The sequence below is a fragment of the Mustelus asterias genome, chromosome 21 (genome assembly GCF_964213995.1).
Source record: "Mustelus asterias chromosome 21, sMusAst1.hap1.1, whole genome shotgun sequence".
In the NCBI taxonomy this organism is placed as follows: domain Eukaryota; kingdom Metazoa; phylum Chordata; class Chondrichthyes; order Carcharhiniformes; family Triakidae; genus Mustelus; species Mustelus asterias.
Genome location: NC_135821.1, coordinates 79,985,637 through 80,010,951, shown reverse-complemented (window position 1 = coordinate 80,010,951; position 25,315 = coordinate 79,985,637).

Sequence of the window (25,315 nt, the reverse complement as noted above, 5' to 3'; positions counted from 1 at the left end):
AGGAGCAAAATTAGGTCACTTGGTCCATCGAGTCTGCACCACCGTTCAACCGTGGCTGATATTTTTCTCATCCCCATTCTCCTGCCTTTTCCCCATAACCCCTGATCCCCTTATTAATCAAGAACCTATCTATCTCTGTCTTAAAGACACTCAATGACCTGGCCTCCAAAGGGAAAGAGTTCCACAGATTCACCACTCTCTGGCTGAAGAAATTCCTCCTCATCTCTGTTTTAAAGGATCGTCCCTTTAGCCTGAGGTTGTGCCCTCTGGTTCTAGTTTTTCCTACTCGTGGAATCATCCCCTCCACATCCAGTCTGTCCAGGCCCCTCAGTATCCTGTAAGTTTCAATAAGATCCCCCTCACCTTTCTAAACCCTAATGAGTACAGACCCGGAGTCCTCAACCATTCCTCATATGACAAGCCCATGTCCAACTTGGAAAATGTTTGGCCCCCAGTTAACTTGGAATATAGATCTTCAATCCAGGGCATGGGCTATCTGTCAAGTTTAGAAACCTTATTGACAGTAAGCTTAGAGTCTCCACAAAGTCCGACGGACTTATCCGGCTTAGGGACAGGAACAGCAGGTGTGCCACTCTGCGAATTGTCCAAGATTTATCATGCCCAGCTTTCCCAGACATTCCAGTTCCAACCCTGTTTTTTTCAATAGGGAGTATTGCGGAGAGGTGGCAGATGGAGTTTAATCCGGATAAATGCGAAGTGATGCATTTTGGAAGAAATAATGTAGGGAGGAGTTATACAATAAATGGCAGAGTCATCAGGAGTATAGAAACACAGAGGGACCTAGGTGTGCAAGTCCACAAATCCTTGAAGGTGGCAACACAGGTGGAGAAGGTGGTGAAGGAGGCATATGGTATGCTTGCCTTTATAGGACGGGGTATAGAGTATAAAAGCTGGAGTCTCATGATGCAGCTGTATAGAACGCTGGTTAGGCCACATTTGGAGTACTGCGTCCAGTTCTGGTCGCCGCACTACCAGAAGGACGTGGAGGCATTGGAGAGAGTGCAGAGAAGGTTTACCAGGATGTTGCCTGGTATGGAGGGTCTTAGCTATGAGGAGAGATTGGGTAGACTGGGGTTGTTCTCCTTGGAAAGATGGAGAATGAGGGGAGATCTAATAGAGGTGTACAAGATTATGAAGGGGATAGATAGGGTGAACAGTGGGAAGCTTTTTCCCAGGTCGGAGGTGACGATCACGAGGGGTCACGGGCTCAAGCTGAGAGGGGCGAAGTATAACTCAGACATCAGAGGGATGTTTTTTACACAGAGGGTGGTGGGGGCCTGGAATGCGCTGCCAAGTAGGGTGGTGGAGGCAGGGACGCTGACATCGTTTAAGACTTACCTGGATAGTCACATGAGCAGCCTGGGAATGGAGGGATACAAACGATTGGTCTAGTTGGACCAAGGAGCGGCACAGACTTGGAGGGCCGAAGGGCCTGTTTCCTGTGCTGTACTGTTCTTTGTTCTTTGTTCTTTGTATGGAACCAGTCTCGCTCTAAAATACTTTGGCGTCGCATCGGGGTCAATGTAGATCTTAGCTTTGGCTCCCCTTATTTTCCCAAGCCCTTCCTGGAAACTCCGGGGTGCTCATTGGTGACTTTGTACAGTCCCCATGCGCCCAGCCTGAAGATCCCCAGCCAGTTCAGTCTGATGTGTTGCAGCCAATCTCTCCCATAAGGCTCGGTCCTTGTCTCTGCACAATGATGAGTGGAAGTCAGTCTGACTGCTGCCTGTAATTCCCTGGGGTCGCCGTGGTGCCGTTTACCTGCAATGGTTTCCCTGTGTAGCCTGGCCTTTCTCAGTTTAGGAGTTGAATACCAGGCTGGAGATGATCATAGGGCTGCTCCCCCGTAACGGAGACCCCAGCTGCTGTATCCACTTCTATTTTTAATGGGTGGCCATTTACTAACAACGCCACCATTATGGTGGGGGATCTTTGTCATGGAGATGCGATTGAATTGCTTTGTCCCTGTTCCTAGCTGTGGGCATACCTGCAAGTTACAGTCCCGGACTGGCCTTGGCCCCTTTTTGAAATAGGACGCCCAAAATCTTAGCTTCAGTTGTGGTCTTCTGCAGCACTTGCAATAGTCTGCCATCTGGCATCTAAACCTTCTGGAATGTGCTGTCTAGGCATCTGAAGGCTGTCCCTGCCCTCCCCTGACTGCCTGGTGATGCAAATCAGGCTCCACTGCTGTAAGGGATATTTTACTGATCCCATTGCTCTCAGTTGAGGGATAGACGTTGCATGAGGCCCCTCCTCCCAATCAGAGGACACTGCCATCTGACTTCCCCTGTAGTTCTTCAGCTCCATTCTCTGCATTTTCTAATGATGGAGTTTCCCAATAGCCTTCTTTGGATCCAAATTGGGTTCTGCCAATGGACTATCACATAGTTAATTCCACAGACCAGTCTGTCTCACAACATGTCATTCAGGGGTGGCCCAAATTCACAGTCCTCTGCTAGTTTTTGCAGCCTGGTTAGACATTCGGTGACAGATTCCCCAGGGATTCGCCCTGCTGTGTTAAAGCGGTATCACTGGAATATTATAGAAGGTTTAGGGTCAGAATAGCTTTTAACCAAGTCCAGCAATTCATCAAAGGTTTTGGAGTCTGGGGCATGCAGGTAGGTCAGGCTTTTTGTTGCACTGAAGATCAGGACGCCACATGCTGTCAACAGGATCACTTTCTGATTCTTGTTCCCCTCAATATTGTTGGTCTGAAAAAGGTTACACAACATTCTGTGTACTGAGCCCAGGCCTTCTGTGCTTGCATCGCAGCTTTCAACTTTACCAAAAAGAGGCATTTTCTGATCAGAGGATTACTTGTTTTGACAGTGAAGATGGTCCAGAGGAAAAAAAAACCTACTTTATCCTTGTTGCTAATGTAATAATCTTACTGAGGTCAGACTTCCGTCACCAACACCCTTTATTTACAACGTGCATACGGTATTGTTCCTGTGGCTACAGAGAGCAGGTCAGCCCCGAGTCTATCGACTGCCGGCCTGAGTGGAGCCAGCTGGTTTTAAACCCCCCCCCCCACCCCGCTCCTTCCCTATTGGGCGAGCCTGCACTTGCCTAATCGGGGAGCTCGTATTCTCCGAGGCCCACGGGGAGATCTATTGACAAATCCCCACGGCCATCATTACACAAGGGTATCGATTCTGCCAAAGGTGCACTTGGTGTGATGTTAATACAGCCTCAACTAAGGGGCAACACTGTGGGGGGGGGGGGGGGGGGGGTGGCACAGTGGCGCAGTGGGTAGCACTGCTGCCTCACAGCTCCAGGGACCTGGGTTTGATTCCCGGCTTGGGTCACTGTCTGTGTGGAGTTTGCCCATTCTCCTCGTGTCTGCGTGGGTTTCCTCCGGGTGCTCCGGTTTCCTCCCACAGTCTAAAAGATGTGTAGGTTAGGTGGATTGGCCGTGTTAAATTCTCCCTCAGTGTACCTGAACAGCAACCGGAGTGTGGCGACTCGGGGATTTTCACAATAACTTCATTGCAGTGTTAATGTAAGGCGACTTGTGACTAACAAATAAATAAACTTTATTCATAAATAAACTAAAGAGTGAACTCAGCATGGATTAGGGGTTGGATTGCAGGGTTGGATTAGGGGTTGGATTAGGGGTTGGATTAGGGGTTGGATTAGGGGTTGGATTAGGGGTTGGATTGCAGGGTTGGATTAGGGGTTGGATTAGAGGTTGGATTAGGGGTTGGATTAGGGGTTGGATTAGGGGTTGGATTAGGGGTTGGATTAGGGGTTGGATTAGGGGTTGGATTAGGGGTTGGATTAGGGGTTGGATTAGGGGTTGGATTAGGGGTTGGATTGCAGCCTTCTTGTCCATGTGCAATTGGCCATTGAGAGGGTTCTGCCACTCTCTACTTTCAGCAAATTATTTTACAAGTGACAGTTATAAATAAAACACTCCAAATTGCTTTCTGCATCTTTTTGCTTCTCACATTAAGATGTCAATTCAGGAGTGACTAAATTTGCTGCTGCCTCACGTTTAAAACAGAGCAGTGGGCAAAATCACTAAACCAAACAGATGTGACGCAGCACCTAGCGTTAGTTAGCTTCTGGCTCAATAACACATCCCCATCTGTTAATCAATGCTGGAAAGTTAAATATTAAATCATCAAAGAATTGCAGGCTGTGTAATCTTTATCCACAATGCCTGTCCCTTAAAGCTCTGAATACTCATACATGTTTACTCAAAACAGGAACCTAGAGAAAAGATTTCACCCGAATCAGCGGAGCATCTGGTACAAGTGAAGAGAAAGAGAGAAAAATTCATCAGAGTTAATGATTATTTTTGACATTTATGAAGCAATGATACAAGTACAGGTCATTTTGAAAGTCAACACTTGCTAGAACTGTGCGCAGCTTCAGGCAGAATCTCGATGGACCTCACCTACAGGCCCTTTCACTCAGCAGTGTCGCTGATGAGACTGTGGCTTCTGCCGTTCGGACACTCTGCAGAGTCCCAGGATATCGGGGGTGGGCAGGGATGAGGGGTTGAGGCAATCAAGTCAGTCATGATCTTATTGAATGTAGAGCAAGGATGAAGGGAATTTTATGCTCCATTCTCTTTGAAATAAAGGCCAACATTCCATTTGCCTCCCTATTATCTGCTGAACTTGCATGCTAGCTTTTTGTGATTTATGCACGAGGATTCCCAAATCCCTCTGTGCTGCAGCTTTCTGCAGTCTTTCTCCATTTAAATAATATTCAGCTCCTTTATCCTTCCTATCAAAGTGCAAAACTTCACATTTTCCTACATTATATTCCATCTGCCAGGTTTTACCCACTCACCCAATCTGTTTATATCCCTCTGTAGATTCTGTGTGCCATCCTCACCACTTGCCTTCCCACCTATTCCTCTATCATCTGCATACTTGGCAATAATGCACTCACCTCCCTCATCCAAATCATTAATATGTATTGTAAATAATTATGGCCCCAGCATTGATCCCTGTGGCATTCCACCTGTTACAGGTTGCCACCCTGAAAATGTCCCTCTTATCTCAACTCTCTGCCTATTATTAGTGGGCCAATCCTCTATCTATGCTAATATACTACTACCCCCTGCTCCTGATTCATAGGCCCTACGTTCGTAGAAAGGAACATAGGAAATAGGGCAGGAGGAGGCTATTCAGACTTTCAAATCCGCTCTGCCATTCATTGTGATCATGGTTGATCATCCAACTCGGTAGCTTGATCCCGCCTTTGTCCAATATCCTTTGATCCTCTTTGCCCCAAGTGCTATAGCCAACTGCTTCTTGAAAACATACAAGGTGGGATTTTCCAGCTGCACACGCTCTGAGACCAGAAAATCCCAATCAAGGTTGACGGACCCTTACATGGTCCTGTCCTGCCTGCTACAATTCCCATGGTGGACGGGACAGGAAAATACTGCCTACAATGTTTTGGCCTCAATTGCTTTCTATAGGAGCAAATTCTACAGGCTGACTGCTCTTGGTGAAGAAATTTCTCCTCCCACATTCCTTACGTGCAGAAGGAGGCCATTTGGCCCATCAAATCTTCACCAATTCTCTGGAAGAGCAACGGCAGGGGTGTGGCTCTCTGTCGTCCCCCTTTCTGAAGTTCAGTCACTTGATTGGGTATTTATTGCCTTTGATTGAGAGATGCCCTCCCACACCAGTGTGACAAGTCATCCACACATGCTGCCCTGTTACGTAGGCCTCATTGTGACAGGCCATCCACAGCTGGGATAATCCTGCGATCAGGTTTTACAATGCTCATTAATTGGTCACTTTAGGGCCTCAATTGGCTGGGGGGACAGGGGGGTGTACACCATCCATAGGCCTTGCTGCCCAGAACTTAATTCTGGCAGAGAGCCAAGGAGACTCGAATCCCACCACAGCAGATGGTGAAATTTGAATTCAATAAAAATCTGGAATTGAAAGTCTATTAATGGCCATGAAACCATTGTCAAAAAAACCCATCTGGTTCACTAAAGCCCTTTAGGGAAGGAAATCTGCCGTCCTTACCTGGTCTGGCCTACATGTGACTCCAGAGCCACAGCAATGCCGTCAGGAATGGGCAATAAATGCTGGTCCAGCCAGCGACACACACATCCCATGGACAAATAAAAGAATAAATAAAGGTGCTATTTAAATGCGATTTATTGTTGAGTGAGTGTGTTGGGCACCAAGTGTTTGTATCCAGCACTCCAGACTGGTAGTAGACTGGGTTGCAATGGAGTTTTGCCCCCCCACTCTACAACTCAACAAACACCCATGAAGCTTGTCTACTGTTTCAATGAAGCTGATAGGTTGGAATACATTCCCAATTAATCCAATGCTTCTTCCATTTACTTTGTCTTGGAGTCACTACAGACTGCTCTACTTCATAGACTGCTTTTCTATTCAAATCAAATACGATATTATCATATCTGGAGTTTGATCAAAAGTAGTCCAGGCACGGTTAATAGATGCAGCATTGTGTATGTCCAATTTTAATCTGCTTTCTTAATTAAAAATGATGACTTCATAATCACGTGATTGATGTTTGAGTCACCGCTGGTGATTGCACTCCAGGCCTCAACTCTGTGTCCATCAGATTGTTCAAGTGCATCTTTGATAATGATAAGCAGTCTCACAACACCAGGTTAAAGTTCAACAGATTTATTTGGAATCACGAGCTTTCGGAGTGCTGCTCCCTCATCAGGTGAGTGGAGAACTGGGTTCACAAACAGGACATATATAGTCACAGACGCAATTACACGATAATGGTTGGAATGTGAGTCTTTACAGGTAATCAAGTCTTTACAGCGACAGACAATGCGAGTGGAGAGAGGGTTAAGTACAGATTAAAGAGATATGAATTGTCTCAAGCCAGGACAGTTAGTGAGATTTCGCAAGCCCAGGCCAAATGGTGGGGGTTACAGATAGTGTGACATGAACCCAAGATCCTGGTTGAGGCCATCCTCATGCGTGCGGAACTTGGCTATCAGTTTCTGTTTGGTGATTCTACGTTGTCATGTGTCTTGAAGGGCGTCTTGGAAAATGTTTACTCGAAGATCGGAGGCTGACTGCCCGTGACTGCTGAACTGTTCCCCAACTGCTAGTTGATTGTCGCGCGGTTTCCATTCATCTGTTGTCGTAGCACCTGCATGGTCTCGCCGATGTACCATGCCTCGGGACATCCTGTCCAATTGAGTCTGTGTCTATATATGCCATGTTTGTGAACCCACCTCTTCACTCACCTGATGAAGGAGCAGCGCTCCGAAAGCTCGTGATTCCAAGTAAACCTGTTGGACTTTAACCTGCCGTTGTGAGACTTCTTACTGTTCCCACCCCTGTCCAACGCCGGCATCTCCACAACTTTGATAATGAGAAGAGCCAGAAGTTAATTCTTGGAACACATCAATTGTTAAGATGATTTAATATAATCTCTTTCTTGTTGTCCCTCTCAACTGCAAAATATATCACCTGCTAAATCTGGCCCTTGTTCTGATCAACAAATTGCTACAACATCATAATTTGTTGCTAGAATGGATAAACTCTTCATTCTTTGTCTCTGAAATTCGTGTGAACGTTATTGAATTTTACACATTTTGTTTAAAGACATTAATGATACTTTTTGAAGCATAAATATTAGAGTGTCATGACGAAATGTGGGTTAATGATGGAACATGAGCAAGGATTTGTTATGGGAAAATTGTGTTTAACTAAAAAATGTTGCAGCTTCTTTTGGACCAGAGGGCCTGTGCACACCAGTCAGAGAGAGACTTCAGCCGGAGAGAGATTCAGCCAGAGTGAGAGTATCGGAAAATTGGAGCTGAGTGGAAAGAGGAGCTCATCACTGGGAGGATGGAGAGGGGGACCTGCAAGGGAGACTCGAGGGCAAATGAGAGGGAGAAGGTAAGTGATTGGCTGGTGATTGGTAAGTAGTTTTTCTTTTCTTTTTTTCTCTTGGCATTGTAGTTGTTGTAAGTTAACTTAAGGGTTAAATCATGGCAGGAGATCCTATACCCATGCCTATACCCTTCCAGTGTCCGGTGTCCCTGGCTCCTTCTCGTGCAGGAAGTGTGTCCAACTCCAGCTCCTGTTAGACTGCTTGACGGTTCTGGAGCTGTGGATGGATTCACGGTGGAGCATCCACGATGCTGAGGAAGTCGGGGATAGCACGTTCAGTGAGTTGGTCACACTGCAGATAAAAATTCCTGAGGGAGATAGGGAATGGGTGACCACCAGACAGAGGAAGAGTAGGAAGGCAGTGCAGGGATCCCCTGCGGCCATCTCCCTCCAAAACAGATACACCGTTTTGGATACTGTTGGGGAGATGGCTAACCAGGGGAAGGTGGCAGCAGCCAGGTTCATGGCACCATGGCTGGCTCTGCTGCACAGGAGGGCAGGAAAAAGAGTGGCAGAGCTATAGTGATAGGGGACTCAATTGTAAGGGGAATAGACAGGAGTTTCTGCGGATGCAAACAAGGCTCCAGGATGGTATGTTGCCTCCCTGGTGCAAAGGTCAAGGATGTCTTGGAGCAGCTGCAGAACATTCTGGAGGGGAAGGGTGAACAGCCAGCTGTTGTGGTGCATATAGGCACCAACGATATAGGTAACAAACGGGATGAGGTCCTACAAACTGAATTTAGGGAATTAGGACTTAAGCTCCTCAAAGGTGGTAATCTCAGGATTGCTACCAGTGCTAGTCAGAGTAGGAATGTCAGGATAGCTGAGATGAATACATGGCTTGAGAGATAGTGCAAGAGGGAGGGATTCAACTTCCGGGGACATTGGAACTGGTTCTGGGGGAGGTGGAGCCAGTACAAATCGGACAGTCTGCATCTGAGCAGGACTGGAACCAATGTCCTAGGGGGTGTATTTGCTAGTGTTGTTGGGGCAAGGTTTAAACTAATGTGGCAGGGGGATGGGAACTTATGCAGGAAGTCAGAGGGAAGTAAAGTGGCGACAGAAACAAAAGGCAGTAAGGGGAAAAGTGGAAGGCAGAGAAACCAAAGTCAAAAATCAAAAAGGGCCACATTACAGAGTACAGAGACTGTGGAGAACTCAGTGAATGGGTCCAGTAAGGCAAAGAGAAATAAAACACAGAGAGAGTGTACAAAACACGACAGGACAGATGGTCAGGGCAGGAATTCTAGATTAATCTGTATCTATTTCAATGCAAGAGGCCTAACGGACAAGGCAGACGAACTCAGGGCATGGATGGGTACAGGGACTGGGATATTATAGCTATTACGGAAACATGGCTAAGGGAGGGACAGGGCTGACAGCTCAATGTTTAGGGTACAGATGCTATAAGAAAGATAGAACAGGAGCTGAGAGAGGAGCAGGAGTTGCGATTTTGATTAGGGTAAACATCACAGCAGAGAAGCGATACATCCAAGGGTTAGCCCACTGAGTCAATAAGGGTAGAACTGAGAAATAAGAAGGAAGAAATTACTTTGATAGGATTGCACTACAGGCCCCCAAATAGTCAGCGGGAAATTAAGGAGATTACAGATAGCTCCAAAAAAAACAGGGTGGTAATTGTAGGGGATTTTAACTTCTTCAACATTGACAGGGGCAGCCATAGTATTAAAGGGTTGGATGGAGAGAAATTTGTTGAGTGTATTCAGGAGGAATTTCTCATTCAGTATGTGGATGGTCCGACTAGAGAGGGGGCAAAACTTGACCTCCTCTTGGGAAATAAGGAAGGAAAGGTGACAGAAGTGTTAGTGAGGGATCACTTTGGGACCAGTGACCATAATCCTATTGGTTTTAAGATAGCTATGGAGAATGATAGCCAAAAGTTAAAATTCTAAATTGGGGCAAGGCCAATTTTGATGGTATCAGGCAGGAACTTTCAACAGTTAATTGGGGGAGTCTGTGGGAAGGCAAAGAGATGTCTGGTAAGTGGCACTCTTTCAAAAGTGTGTTAAACAGGGTTCATTCCTCTTAGAGTGAAGGGCAAGGCTGGCAGAAGTCGGGAACCCTGGATGACTCGGGATATTGAGGCCCTGGTCAAGAAGAAGAAAGAGGCACATGACATGCATAGGCAGCTGGGATCAAGTGAATTCCTTGAAGAATATAGGGGGTGTAGGAGTAGAGTTAAGAGAGAAATCAGGAGGGCAAAAAGGGGACACGAGATTGTTTTGGCAGATAAGGCAAAGGAGAATCCAAAGAGCTTCTAAAATACATAAAGGGCAAAAGAGTACACTCAGTGAAGAGTAGGACCTCTTAAGGAACAACAAGGTCATCTATGTGCGGCTCCACAAGAGATGGGTGAGATTCTAAACAAATATTTCTCATCAGTATTTACTGTTGAGAAAAGCATGGATGTTAGGTAACTTGGGGAAATAAATATTGATGTCTTGAGGAGTGTACATATTACAGAGAAGGAGGTGCTGGAAGTTTTAAAGTGCACCAAGGTAGATAAATCCCCAGGATCTGAAGAAATGTATCCCAGGACCTTGTGGGAGGCTAAGGAAGAAATTGCAGGTCCCCGAGCCGAGATATTTGGATCGTCGATAGTCACAGGTGGGGTGCCTGAAGATTGGAGGGTGGCAAATTTTGTGCCTTTGTTTAAGAAGGGCTGCAGGGAAAAGCCTGGAAACTACAGACCGGTGAGCCTAACGTCTGCAGTGGGTAAGTTGTTAGCAGGTATTCTGAGGGACAGGATCTACAGGTACTTAGGACTGATTAGGGACAGTCAGCATGGCTCTGTGAGTGGAAAATCATGTCTTATGAATTTGATTGAGTTTTTTGAAGGGGTGGCCAAGAAGGTAGATGAGGGCAGTGCAGTTGATGTTATCTACATGGACTTTAGCAAGGCCTTTGACAAGGTACCGCATGGTAGGTTGTTGCATAAGGTTAAATCTCACGGTATCCAGGGCAAGGTAGCCAATTGGATACAAAATTAACTTGATCACAGAAGACAGAAGGGTGGTTATAGAGGGTTGTTTTTCAAACTGGAGGCCTGTGACCAGCGGTGTGCCTCAGGGATCAGTGCTGGGTCCGCTGTTATTTGTCATTTATATTAATGATTTAGATGAGAATATAGGGGGCATGGTTAGTAAGTTTGCAGATGACATCAAGATTGGTGGCATAGTGGACAGTGAAGAAGGTTATCGAGGATTGCAACGGGATCTTGATCAATTGGACCAGTGGGCCGATGAATGGCAGATGGAGTTTAATATAGAAAAATGTGAGATGATGCATCTTGATAGATCGAATCAGGGCAGGGATTACTCAATTAATGGAAGGGCATTGGGGAGAGTCATCAGACAAAGAGGTCTAGGAGTACAGGTTCATAGCTCCTTGAAAGTGGAGTCACAGGTGGACAGAGTGGTGAAGAAGGCATTCGGCATGCTTGGTTTCATTGGTCAGAACATTGAATACAGGAGTTCGGAGGTCTTGTTGAAGTTGTACAAGACATTGGTAAGGCCACATATGGAATACTGTGTACAGTTCTGGTCACCCTATTATAGAAAGGATATTATTAAACTAGAAAGAGTGCAGAAAAGATTTCATAGAATCCCTATAGTGCAGAAGGAGACCATTCGGCCCATCGAGTCTGAAATAGAAATGTCAGGAGTGGGATTTCTATTTACTAGTATTCTACCGGGACTTGATAGTTTGAGTTATAAGGAGAGGCTGGATAGACTGGGACTTTTTCCCCTGGAGTGTCGGAGGCTTCGGGTTGATCTTATAGAAGTCTATAAAATAATGAGGGGCATAGATCAGCGAGATAGCCAATATCTTTTCCCAGAGGTAGGGGAATCTAAAACTAGAGGGCAAAGGTTTAAGGTGAGAGGGGAGAGATACAAAAGGGTCCAGAAGGGCAGTTTTTTCACACAGAGTGTTTGAAACGAGCTGCTAGAGGTAGTAGTAGAGGCGGGTACAATTTTGTCTTTTAAAAAGCATTTAGACATTTCCATGTCCAAGATGGGTATAGAGGGATATGGGCAAAATTGGGACTAGCTTAGTGGTAAAAACTGGGCAGCATGGACAAGTTGGGCTGAAGGGCCTGTTTCCATGCTGTAATCCTCTATGACTCCATGACTCTAAATCAATCTTGGCCAATTACCGTTCAATCAGTCTACACTCAATCATCAGTAAAGTGATGGAAGGGGTCATCGACAGCGCTATCAAGCAGCACCTGCTCAGCAATAACCTGCTCAGTGACGCCCAGTTTGGGTTTTGCCAGGGTCACTCAGCTCCTGACCTCATTCCAGCTTTGGTTCAAACATGGACAAAAGAGCTGTATTCCAGAGGTGAGGTGAGAGTGACAGCCCTTGACATCAAGGCAGCATTTGATCGAGTGTGGCATCAACGAGCCCGAGCAAAACTGGAGTCAATGGGAATCAGGGGGAAAATACTCTGCTGGTTGGAGTCGTAGTTGGTACATAGGAAGATGGTTATGGTTGTGGAGGGTCAGTCATCTCACCTCCAGGTCATCTCTGCAGGAGACCCTCAGGGTGGTGTCCTAGGCCCAACAATCTTCAACTGCTTCATCAATGACCTTCCCTCAGTCATAAGGTCAGAAGTGGGGATGTTCGCTGATGATTGCACAATGTTCAGCACCATTCACAACTCCTCAGATACTGAAGCAGTCCATGTTCAAATGCAACAAGATCTGGACAATGTCCAGGCTTGGGCTGACAAGTGGCAAGTAACATTCATGCCACCCAATGTCAGGCAATGACCATCACCAATAAGAGACACTCTAACCACCACCCCTTGACATTCAATGGTGTAACCATCACTGAATCCCCCACTGTCAACATCCTTGCAGTTACCATTGACCAGGAACTCAAACTGGACTCACCACATAAACACAGTGATTACAAGAGCAGGTCAGAGGCTAGGAATACTGCAGCGAGTAACTCACCTCCTGACTCCCCAAAGCCTGTCCACCATCTACAAGGCACAAGTCAGGAATGTGATGGAATACTCTCCACTTGCCTGGATGGGTGCAGCTCCAACAACACTCAAGAAGCTTGACACCATCCAGGACAAAGCAGCTCCGCTTGATTGGCACCATATCTACAAACATTCAATCTCTCCACCACCGACGCTCGGTAGCAGCAGTTTGTACTATCGACAAGATGCACTGCAGCAATTCACCAAAGATCCTTAGACAGCACCTTCTAAACCCACAACCACTTCCATCTACAAGGACAAGGGCAGGAGACACATGGGAACACCACCCCTGCAAGTTCCCCTCCAAGCCACTCACCATCCTCACTTGGAAATATATCGCCGTTCCTTTGCAGTCACTAGTTCAAAATCCTGGAATTCCCTCCCTAATGGCTTTGTGGGTCAACCCACAGAACATGGACTGCAGCGATTCAAGAAGGCAGCTCACCACCACCTTCTCAAGGGCAACCAGGGATGGGCAATGAATGCTGCCCCAGCCAGCGACGCCCATGTCCCACAACTGAATAAAAAAAATGTGGTGCACATGGACTTACAAAAGGCATTTGATAAAGTGCCATATAACAGGCTCATCAGTAATGTTGAAGTCCTTGAGTGTAGGGGATAACAGCAGCAAGCAGCATGGAGACAAAGTCTATGACTGTATCACTACATTCTGCAATCTCTCCTTTCCTTCTCTATGAACAGTATGCTTTGTCTGTATAGTGCACAAGAAACAATACTTTTCACTGTATGCTAATACATGTGACAGCAATAAATCAAATCAAATCAAATCAGATCGGCTGGGCAACAGGAAACACAGAGTAGTGCAGAGTTGTTTTCAGGCTGGAGGAAGGTATAGAATACAATTCTGCAAAGGTTCGGACCCTGATTTTCCTGATGTGTATTAATAATATTAATAATCTGTACTCGGGTGTACAGGAAACAATTTCAAACTGTGCAGAGGACATTAAATTTAGAATGGTGAGGAGGATAACGACAGAAGCACAGAAACGTGGGTCAGGATTTTCAGCTCCCGCACACCCCTGGACCAGAAATCCTCACCCGAGGTCAACAGACCTGCTGCTCGTCCCTCGAATTCTCCATCCCGCTCGCAGCAGATGTCAGAAGATTTAGGCCATAGAAAATAGGAGCAGGGGTCGGCCATTCGGCCCTTCAGGCCTGTTCCACCATTCAATACAATCATTGATCTACGCCGGCCCCAACTCCTTTTCTGTGCCATTTTCCCATCGCTCAGTCCAAAGATGTGCGGGTTAGGTTGATTGGCCGTGCTAAAAATTGTCCTTAGTGTCCTGAGATGTGTAGGTTAGAGGGATTAGTGAGTAAATATGTAGGGATATGGGGGTAGGGCCTGGGTGGGATTGTGGTCGGTGCAGACTCGATGGACCGAATGGCCTCTTTCTGTACTGTAGGGTTTCTATGATTTCTCTCTATTCCTCAGTCTATCAAATACTTATCCACCTCCACTTTATATACTTCTAATGATCCAGTCTCCACTACCCATTGGGACAGCGAATTCCAAATGTTCACCACCCTTTGCGAGAAGAAATTTCTATGCAGCACAGTGGTTAGCACTACTGCTTCACAGTACCAGGGTCCCAGGTTTGATTCCTGGCTTGGGTCACTGTTTGTGTGGAGTTTGCATGTTCTCCCTGTGTCTACGTGGGTTTCCTCTGGAAGCTCTGATTTCCTCCCACAATCGGAAAGTTGTGATGGTTAGGTGCATTGGCTATGTTAAATTCTCTCTCAGAGTACCTGAACAGGCGCCAGAGTGTGGCAACTGGGGGATTTTCAGAGTAACTTCATTGCAGTGTTAATGTAAGCCTACTTGTGACTAATAAATAAACTTCAAACTTTTTTAACTGACCGGCCCTTTATCTTGTAGCTGTGTCCCCTTGTTCCAGACTCTCCCACTGGTGGAAACATCTCACCATCCACCCTGTCAAGCCCCCTCAGGATCTTATATGTTTGAATAAGGTCACCCCCCGCAACTCTTCTAAACTCCAAGGAGTACAGACCCAGACTATTTAGTCTGTCTTCATAGGGCAGCCCTCTCATCCCAGGAATTAGCCTGAAGAAAGAATTGTTTACACATTGGCTGGTTAGGATCTGGAAAGCACAGTCTATAATCAGATTCTACAACTGGGGGTCACTGTTTAAAAATAAGGGTTCACCCATTTTAGGCAGAGAGTGGGTGGTGAGCCTTTGGAATTCTCTTCCTCAAAAGGTGGTGGAAGTAGAGTGTTTGAATATGTTTACAGCTAGATAGATGAGCAAGAGGGTGAGAGGTTATCAGGGTTGGCAGGAATGTGGGGTTGAGATTACAATCAGATTAGCCATGATTGTACTGAACGGTGGAGCAGGCTTGAGGGGCCGAGTGGCCTCCTCCTGCTCCGAGTTTGTATGTTTGTAAATGTTTAATTGTGGTTTTCAAAAGAGAATTGGATCATTATTTTCAGGGCAATGGATGAAAAGTGAGGAAATGTCAGTAAGTGAGTTGCTGTTACAGAGAGCCGATCCAGACACGATTGGCTGAATGGCCTTGTTCTGTGCTCGAATCTTTCTATGATTCTCGGACATGCCATCATGATAAACTGGCAATTTCTGCCCATCCCTAGCTGCCCTGAAAAGATGTTGCTTATCTGTTGCAGTTCCTTTGTCACAGCTGATTCCAAAATGCTGTCACAGTGAGATTGGGGAGAGGGGGAAGGTCCAGGATTGTGACCCAGAGATGAAGGAAAGGAGATTAATTTCTAAGTCAGGACAGTGTGTAACCTGAGCCCCCGTTTATCAAGCTCAGGGTTTTAATCTTGAAAATCTGCATTTATGCAAGTTCCAGATTCTGTATAAACTAAAATGTTCCTGGCAAAACTGGCATTCCACAGCGTGGACTAATCTCTGTCCAATCCTGGGTCGTGTTTGAGTTGGTGAAAGGGCCAACAGTGTGGTGAAGGTCTGGTGGTGATTTTCTGAGGATCTGGTGGAGATCTGTGGAGATCTGGTGAGATCTGGTAGTGAATTTCTGAAGATTTGGAGGAAAACTTGAGGTTGGACTTGAAGTTGGGTAAGATGGATATAGAGAGATATGGGCCAAATGTGGGCAATTGGGATCCGCTTAGGCGTTTTAAAAAAAGGGTGGCATGGACAAGTTGGGCCGAAGGGCCTGTTTCCATGCTGTTCACCTCTCTAAAATGGAAATGAGGGCAACTGGAATGGATGGAAATTACCCTTCTACCATCCGGTGGAAATGGTGGTGAGAAGCTGAACAGTTGTAAAAGTAGGTGAGGATTCCAGATGCCAGATCCCCACCAGATTGCCATCATGTTCCCACCAAATCTCCGCCAGATCCTCACCAGATCCCCACCAGGTCCCCACTGTCTCTGTCAGATCCTCAGAAAATTGCCACCAGGTCTCACCAGATCTCCACAGGTCCCAACAGATCCTCACCAAATTGCCACCAGATCCCCACCTGACCACCACCAGATCTTCACCACACTGGCCCTTTCACCAACTCAAACACCACCCAGGATTGGACAGAGATGAGTCCATGCTGTGGAATTCCAGTTTTGCCAGGAACATTTTAGTTTATACAGAATCTGGAATTTGCATAAATGCAGATTTTCAACATTAGAAATCATAGAAACCCTACAGTGCAGAAGGAGGCCACTCGGCCCATCGAGCCCGCACCGACCACAATCCCACCCAGGCCCGACCCCCACATATTTACCCGCTAATCCCACCAACCTACGCACCTCAGGACTCCAAGGGGCAATTTTTAACCTGGCCAATCAACCTAACCTGCACATCTTTGGACTGTGGGAGGAAACCAGAGCACCCGGAGGAAACCCACGCAGACACGAGGAGAATGTGCAAACTCCACACAGACAGTGACCCGAGCCGGGAATCGAACCCAGGTCACTGGAGCTGTGAAGCAGCAGTGCTAACCACTGTGCTACCGTGCCGACCCACGCTGAGCTTGATAAACGGGGGCTCAGGTTAAAAACTGGATGGAGCTGAGCAGAGAGTATGTGCTGCAGATAGCAACATTGTTATAGAATTCAACACGTTGTCTCTGTTTCTGACTCAGTTTACCACAGAATACAAACAGACAGATGTTTACAGATTGCCTCGAGTGAATTCAAGTTACATGTGATTGACCAATGGAGCAATAAAAGCACATTGCTAACGAGAGTTACATTTACCGGTACAAATCACACCAGTGCTTGCTTTCTAAGACAAGATGACAAAATGATAAAAATGTACATTTGTTGCAATTAACTATACAAAGTTCAATTGTATCTAAAAGTGGAACAGTCCCAAGGATAGCCTTGCAATGAGGTAAAGTCTTGGATAAAATTGGCATAAAAACTGCTGATTACATGGTAATTGGATGAGAAAGACATTAAACTCTCAATCACAAATGAAGACAGTTTTAAAGTGTGACTCTATCTGAAATATATTTGAAAATGGCAGTTAAATTCCAGCTGACAGAACTTGACGTGGAACATAATGACGGATTCTTAAACAGATAAGATATTATTATTAACGAGACAGGCAGCTAACAGATGGCCATTGCACTAATGCCAATTCCTCAATTAATGAAATCGAAGCAGATCTTATTTCAAATTCCCTTTGGGATAAACAATTTATTCCTGCCAGTTTGTACGCACAGCATTCACGGGGAGACGGAGGGAGGGAAACGCTGACTGAGGCTTCCATAGAGAACGACGCCCCCCTCCACTCCCTCCCACTCCACCCCCTCCTTCTTCACCCCCTCTGCTTCCTCACCTCCTCCTCCACTCCCACCATCTCCACCCCACCTCCTCCACCCCTCTGCCTCCTCCCCTCTTTCTCCACCAAGCCTCCTCCTTCTTCTCCACTCCTCATCCTCCTCCAACCCTTTCCTCTTCCCACCTCCACCTCCTCCTCTCTCCTCCTCCCTCTTCCCCTCCTCCTCCCCTCATCCTCTTCCTCCTTGAGTCTATCCTGCTCCTCCCCTTTCACTGAAGGTGCTCCCTCCTCAGCTTCCGTTCCCTTGTCCCGGTGTGTTACAGACGCTGGGGGAATTGCACCTCCAGCCTCCAGACCTGTTAAAGGAAAGTTCGCAACCACCCCCCCCTCCCCCCCCCCCCCCGAGCTTCCTGAATGGAGCAGCACTGTCTGCAGAATCCAACCTGCCACCAAACCCCTCCAAAACCCTTCCACGCAGCATAACCACAAACATCGCCAGAGTGACACTGGCAGAACATCATGCCGTCTCTCCCCCATGGTGGAGGGGGCATTTATTCAGATGCCAGTGGGGCAGGGCAGACCCTTTGTACATTGCCAGCTATGCCTTTAGCAGGAAGACCCACAGTTAATGCCCCGTTAATGGCTTCATCTCACTGTCACTGGTAATAAGTGAGTGCCAGCCGGGGGTCTCAGTGTGCAGGTCTCTTTGTGGCCTCCAATAGGGGATTGTGTTCAAAGACATTCAGTGTCTGATCAAGGAACCCGAGAAGGAGGCGGGGTCATTTACCCTGCCCTTACTCTTCCTGACCTCTCTCATACCCTTTGCCCCCTCAACCCCCAGCTGCACCACCCTCTAGCCAGCACTCACCTGTGACCTGGGACCCAGCAACAATACAAGGCCTTGGGTGTTTGTCATAATGGCGATAGTGACCACCTGCCCAATGGATGCTCAATGGAACTGATGGCCTCTGATTGGTTGGCAAATATCACCTCAGCTACAAGGGGATGATTGGTTCTTTAACTGGACCAGGTGTGACAGTCTCCCATGAACACTTGCTTGAACAGAACCTTCACTGGGACTGAGATACTGTTTGACGTCACAATCCTATCAGTGAGTGATTCGGGCACACACACTCTCACACGTTTTCTAGCAGGGGATGGGATACTAACAATGACTGAATTGAGTGGAACCACTGCCCACACCAAGCCCCAGGGCTTCCAGCAGCTCCAGAGGTGGTGAAATGTGATGACTGAACGAGGTACTGTCCTGGACTGAGTGAAAAGTTTGACAATGTTTCCAGCAGGAATCAGCACCCAGTATCATTTCCATATTCAGAAAGTGTCCATATCTTGTTTATCTATGAATGAATTATCCTAAAATAAACATAATTAGAATAATTTATTTACTGTTGGAGGTTGCATCAAATCAAGCTTGAGCTCCAGGTTACAATGGGTAAAATTTATCATCATTTCTGCAGTTTAATTGACTGATGCACTATTTTTAGTCTATTAGTTAAGATCTTTATAATAAATTCATTTTGGCCATTTTATTAAATGGATCCATGGTTAAAATAGCGCGGACGGAAATGTAACACAGACACATTATGGGTGGCACCGTGGTTAGCACTGCTGCCTCACAGTGCCAATGTCCCGGCTTGGGTCACTGTCTGTGTGGAGTCTGTACGTTCTCCCCGTGTCTACGTGGGTTTCCTCCGGGTGTACCAGTTTCCTCCCACAGACTGAAAGATGTGCTGGTTAGGTGGATTGGCCATGGTAAATGCGCAGGATTGTGGGGATGGAACAGGAGTGGGTGCGTGAGTAACACTCACGCCTTAAGGAAAGGAGAAAATTCCACGGGACTTCTTTTCCCAAAGACCTTCCACAGTGAAAGGATCATATTCAAATTTAACACCGACTATCTGGTGGCAAAGTAATTACTCTGAACATGTTAGAACAGAAAATATTAAAAACAGTAGCAAGATAATGCCTTCAGAATTTGGCTGGAACTAGCTCTCACAGCATTTGCCACATGTTTTGTTGTGGGTTTGGTAGCTAGGATCCCTCCCTCAGTATTATTTTCACCAGCAAGTCTATTTAGTGTTTCTGCTGGATATGTTGTTTCAGAAAACCCTCCAGATTACAGGTGTCACATTCCTCAATTAAACTGAATGTAATCTGACTCCACCCTGTTTATTATTAATAGAAATACATTGAGAGTTCCATTAGTGCCAGATGGATTTCTGTTTGAGGTGGAATCTCACACATTTTAACCTAAATCCTCAGGTATTAGCACCAGCGTTAACTCCCACCTGCAGCTAACTGAGCCCATTGAGTTGGGACACGGTGTGTGGTTCAATTAAATTCGTGTGCTGAAACTTTTAAATCAAAAATGGAGTAATTAATCTATAGAGAGATAAAGCCTTAGTCAAAGGGTTTCAATGTCAGACTTTAGTGTGTGAAGACTTATACACTATATTGAGGAGAAGGGGGATTGGCTATTGGACACAGGGGTTGCCTGATTAACCCATGCTCACTGACAGCAAAGGGAGCTGGGCACTGCTTACTTGATTACTGCAAGCAGCAGCGATACCTGTGCTAGTCATTGGTTGCATGCATTGTCCGGGGGTGGGGCCCAAATATCGTCAGTGGGTTGGCTCTAATGAAAGGCACCTCATGAAGAAGAGGTGTATCAGGCTGGAAGAAGCGATTGGATTCCTCTGACAGCGGAACATACATTCTGAAATTTTGGGCAATGTCTGAACATGCGAAAGACCATGCACCAGTTTTCAGACATTGCGCTGGAGGTTTCGGTGCAAGAGGTGGACAGGAAGAGAGAGACCCTGGGTCCAGAGGGAGGCCGGACCTCCAGTCAGATGCTCAGGGAGCAGTGGGAAGAAATGGTGGGCATGGTCAGTGCCAGGGAATGTTATTTCAAGGACACAGATTCAATGGATGAAAACATTTGTTTTGATCCTGGCTCTGATACCACGGTTCAAAGGGGTTTCCAAGCCATCAAGCTGAGGGGCTGCCCAGGGGAGTGGCAGTGACTCCTGTCCAAACCTGTTCTCCTCTCTCAACTTCATATCATTCCTACTCCCTCCCTGCTAATTCAACCCGTGGCCTCGCTGGGCTCCTTTCAGCCAAGCAGCACAGGCTATGATGGTGCAGCCTGGAGCTAGTTCTTCTAGGCCCAGAACTGGTCCCCTTCGATGGTCAGTTGCTGTTTCCTCAAATACAGATGAGTGGCATTTCACCAGGCCACTGGGTCAGCGCCTCATCGGGATATCAGAAGAGACAAAGAATTACAAGGCACTGTATCAGTTTGATTGATTGTATTTATGAAATGAGTGAATTTATAAATTTGATTTTCTGGTGGTTTGCCTGTTTGAGTTTGATGACACTGTGATAATCTATCAAGGAGGAACTTCTATCTCAGGTGTCAGTTTCAAGCATGAGAGGCTGTGGAGTGACGCGGGATCGACACTACAGCGTTCTGGATATTCTGCAGAAGAATCATGTTTGACTGGAGACATTGGGTGGGATTTTCCCGTTCTTCCCACCAGCGTGATCTTCCAGTCCCGCCGAAGACGATCCCCACCTGGGTTCTCCGCATCACGCAAAATGCCGTAAATTTTAGCGTGAGTGGAAAATCCAGCAGCAGCCAATGGTGAGCGGCCTCCAATGTGGGCAAACCTGCTCGTTAACTCTCTCCTCCATTGCTGTCAGACCTGCCGAGCATTTTCAAAATTTCCTGTTTTTATTGCAGACCTGAAGTGTTCTATTTTTAGTCGACCTTCAGATTGGGAATGTGTGAACTGACAAAGGGGGTCAGCTGTGAGAAATATCCAGACATGGACATCAGGTTGGGACAGGAGTTGCTCTTGTGAAATGAAAACTTCAGAATGCAGAAAGAGAGGAGAGAAAATTGGCAGAAGGATTTGACAAGAAACTAAAAGGGACATTTTTACCATAAATCCTCATATTACTTCAATGTTATGTGTCACGCCTTGAGCTAAAGTCCTATCTGTCAAAAAATTATGTCTACAAGTGTAGAGGCTGGGGACGAGTTTGGGGCCATGATGCGCGTTATCACACACGAGGCTTGATGCTCAGGAAATAAAGGCTTTTATTTGCTGTAACGAAGCAGCTAACAATTATATACACGATCCCAGACTGAGGGGTCCCAGACAGAGCAGAGACCTTTATACCTCTCCCAGGAGGCGGAGCCCTACTGGGATGTACCACAACACTACAATACAAAGGTGTAACAACCCAACCCTAACCCCAACAGCAACAAGTAGAACAACCCATCCCTAACCCCAACAGCAACATATATACATACTTGTAGTACTGGCCAGACCCTGGCTCAGTACTATCTAGTGGGAACCAACGATGGTTCACCACATTCACCCCTCCTTTGAAGACAAAGGCCGGCGGGGTACAAAAACAGAATAATTTGTCATCAGTCTATAAGTTCAGACGGTCAGGGGGACCGCACCGTCGTTGTGACCTCCTCAATACCGGCGATGACACCGGAGTAGGCACTTGCGGTGGCGTTCTCCCCAAGGCGATGTCCAGCTGTTCCTCCACAGACTCACGGGCCGGTTGACCCTGAGGTGACGGTAATCCATGGAGTCCCGACACGCCCTGAAGTCGCGACCATCCTCTGGCCTCAGGCAAGCTGTACACAGGAGTAAAAGGGTTAAGTAATGGTCCCGATGCTGCCCGCGCCATGTCCGGAGGGGAAACAAAAGTTATGGGGTTTGTAACAGGGGGTATGGGAGCGACAGGGGTTGCTACGTCCCCTGCTAGCGCCAGGTCTCGGATCGAGACCGTGTCCTCTCGCCCATCAGGGTGTGCCACATAGGCATACTGAGGGTTGGCGTGGAGGAGATGGACCTGTTCCACCAACGGGTCGGACTTGCGGGCTCTAACATGCTGCCGCAGGAGGACAGGTCCTGAGTACGTCAACCAAGACGGTAATGAGGTCCCCGAGGAAGACTTCCGAGGGAATGAAAACATCCTCTCATGGGGAGTAGCGTTGGTTGCCGTACACAGGAGTGAGCGTATGGAATGGAGCGCATCAGGGAGCACCTCTTGCCAACGGGAGACTGGGAGGCTTTTTGACTTCAACGCCAGTAAGACAGCCTTCCAGACTGTAGCATTCTCACGTTCCACCTGTCCGTTACCCCTAGAGTTGTAGCTCATGGTCCTATTAGAGGCAATCCCGTATGAGAGCAGGAATTGCCTCAAGTCATCGCTCATGAATGACGAGCCTCTGTCGCTGTGAATATAGCTGGGGTACCCGAACAGGGTAAAAAGATCACGGAATGCCTTGATAAGCGTGGCAGCGGATGTATCAGAGCAGGGAATAACAAAAGGGAATCTAGAGTACTCGTCAATGATGTTGAGGAAGTACACATTCCGATCTGTTGAGGGAAGGGGGCCCTTAAAATCGACACTCAGTCTCTCGAAGGGACGAGTGGCCTTGACTAATTGTGCCTGGTCAGGTCGGTAAAAGTGCGGTTTGCATTCCGCGCATACCCGACAGCTTCTTGTTATGGACCTGATGTCCTCCACCGAGTAGAGCAGATTGCGGGCTTTTATAAAGTGGTAGAGCCGAGTGACCCCAGGATGGCATAGGTCATTATGGAGAGCCTGCAAAAGGTCCTCCTGTATACTGGCGCATGTTCCACGCGAGAGGGCATCCGAGGGCTCATTGAGTTTCCCTGGACGATACATGATGTCATAGTTATAGGTGGAGAGTTCAATTCTCCACCGCAAGATCTTGTCATTCTTGATCTTGCCCCTCAGCGTGTTATTAAACATGAACGCCACGGACCGCTGGTCCGTGATCAGGGTGAACCGTTTTCCCGCCAAGTAATGGCGCCAGTGCCTGACAGCCTCCACAATGGCCTGGGCCTCCTTTTCCAGCGCTGAATGCCGAATTTCGGGGCCTTGGAGGGTGCGGGAAAAAAATGCGACGGGCCTGCCCGCCTGGTTAAGTGTGGCGGCCAGGGCGAAATCAGATGCATCGCTCTCCACCTGAAAGGGGATGGACTCATCAACAGCATGCATCGTAGCTTTCGCGATGTCGGCTTTTAATTTATCGAAGGCCAATCGGGCCTCTGGAGTTAGGGGAAAAGAAGTGGACTTAATGAGCGGGCGGGCTTTGTCCGCGTAATTGGGAACCCACTGTGCATAATAAGAGAAGAAGCCTAAGCATTGGGCAATTTGGAGGCTGCTGTTCTCCCACTGAAAGTGAAGGGAGTGGCCCACCGTACTGTAGGGTTACACTCCTCAAGTGGACCATGAAGTTTAGTCCGAGAAGTATTGGCGCGCAAAGGTGCGGCAACATTAGGAGCTTGAAACGCTCGTAAACTGTGCCTTGCACCGTTAAAGTTACCACGCAACTCCCTAGCACGGTGACAGACCGGGACCTTGATGCCATAGAAATTGTCTGTTTGACAGCTTGAATCCGGAGTCCACACCGCTTCACAGCGTCTGGGTGGATAAAGCTCTCAGTGCTCCCGCTGTCAAACAGATAATAAATCAAGTGGTCGTTTACCTGAATGTCCATCATAGACTTGTCAAGTCTATGAGGCTTGGCCTGGTCCAGGATGATCGACGCCACCGTTGGTTCATGAGCGCCACTGCAGGCAGCTGAAAATTGACGAGGATGACCCCTGCTGGTCGTTCGCGGTCGGTGCTGACCAACATGGCGGCTCCCATAGGTCGCACGTGGGTGATGGCGCCAAATTCCACGACCCCTGGTGGTCACACATCTCCGACTCCGTCGACCGTAATGGCATCGTCCTGGCCTCGCATGTGGACAAAACCCTCGACGATTTCGACGACGAAGAACCAGGCTCTGAGGAATCGCAGGCTGCACTGCTGCTCCTAGAAGCAGATTTAGATCGGCACACTTTCGAATAGTGCCCCTTCTTACCGCAGGCGGAGCACAACACAGCTTTAGCGGGACACCGTTGCCGAGTATGCTTCGCTCCCCCACAGAAGTAACACCGCGGGCCGCCCGGAGCTGCTGCCGTCGTCTGGCCCGAGTGTGAGCACGCCATTACGCAGCATTTTGAACCCGAGGGACGAGGAGGGATTGGCGACTGCTCCTGCCACGTTGTCTCCACGTGGTCTTCAGGATACAATACTTGGCTTTTGGAGGCCGTCTCCAGCATCTCCACTAGTTCTATTGCCTGGGTAAGGTCAAGGTTACCTTTCTCCAGTAGTTTGAGTCGAATGTACGACGATCCGACTCCCGCCACAAACGCATCTCGGGCGAGGTCGTTCATATTCTGATCTGCCGACACAGCTTTGCAGTTACAGCCCCTGGCTAGCTATAGGAGCTCGTTCGCGTATTCCTCCATCGTTTCGCCAAACTGCCGTCGTCGAGTGGCTAAGAGGTAACGACGTGTATTTCGTTGGGCGGTTTAATATAACGCTTCTTCAGAAGCTCGAGGGCCTTTGTGTAATCGGTGGCCGCACGGATCGCGAGGTAGACGGTGTCGCTTACCCTCGCAAGGAGGACCCGGAGTCTGTCATCATCTGTGGTGACTGCTGCGGAGGCTGCCAGGTAGTCCTCAAAACATTTCAGCCAGTGGTTGAAGGTGTTAGAGGCGCCACCGCACGTGGATCTAGTGTAAGGCGTTCCG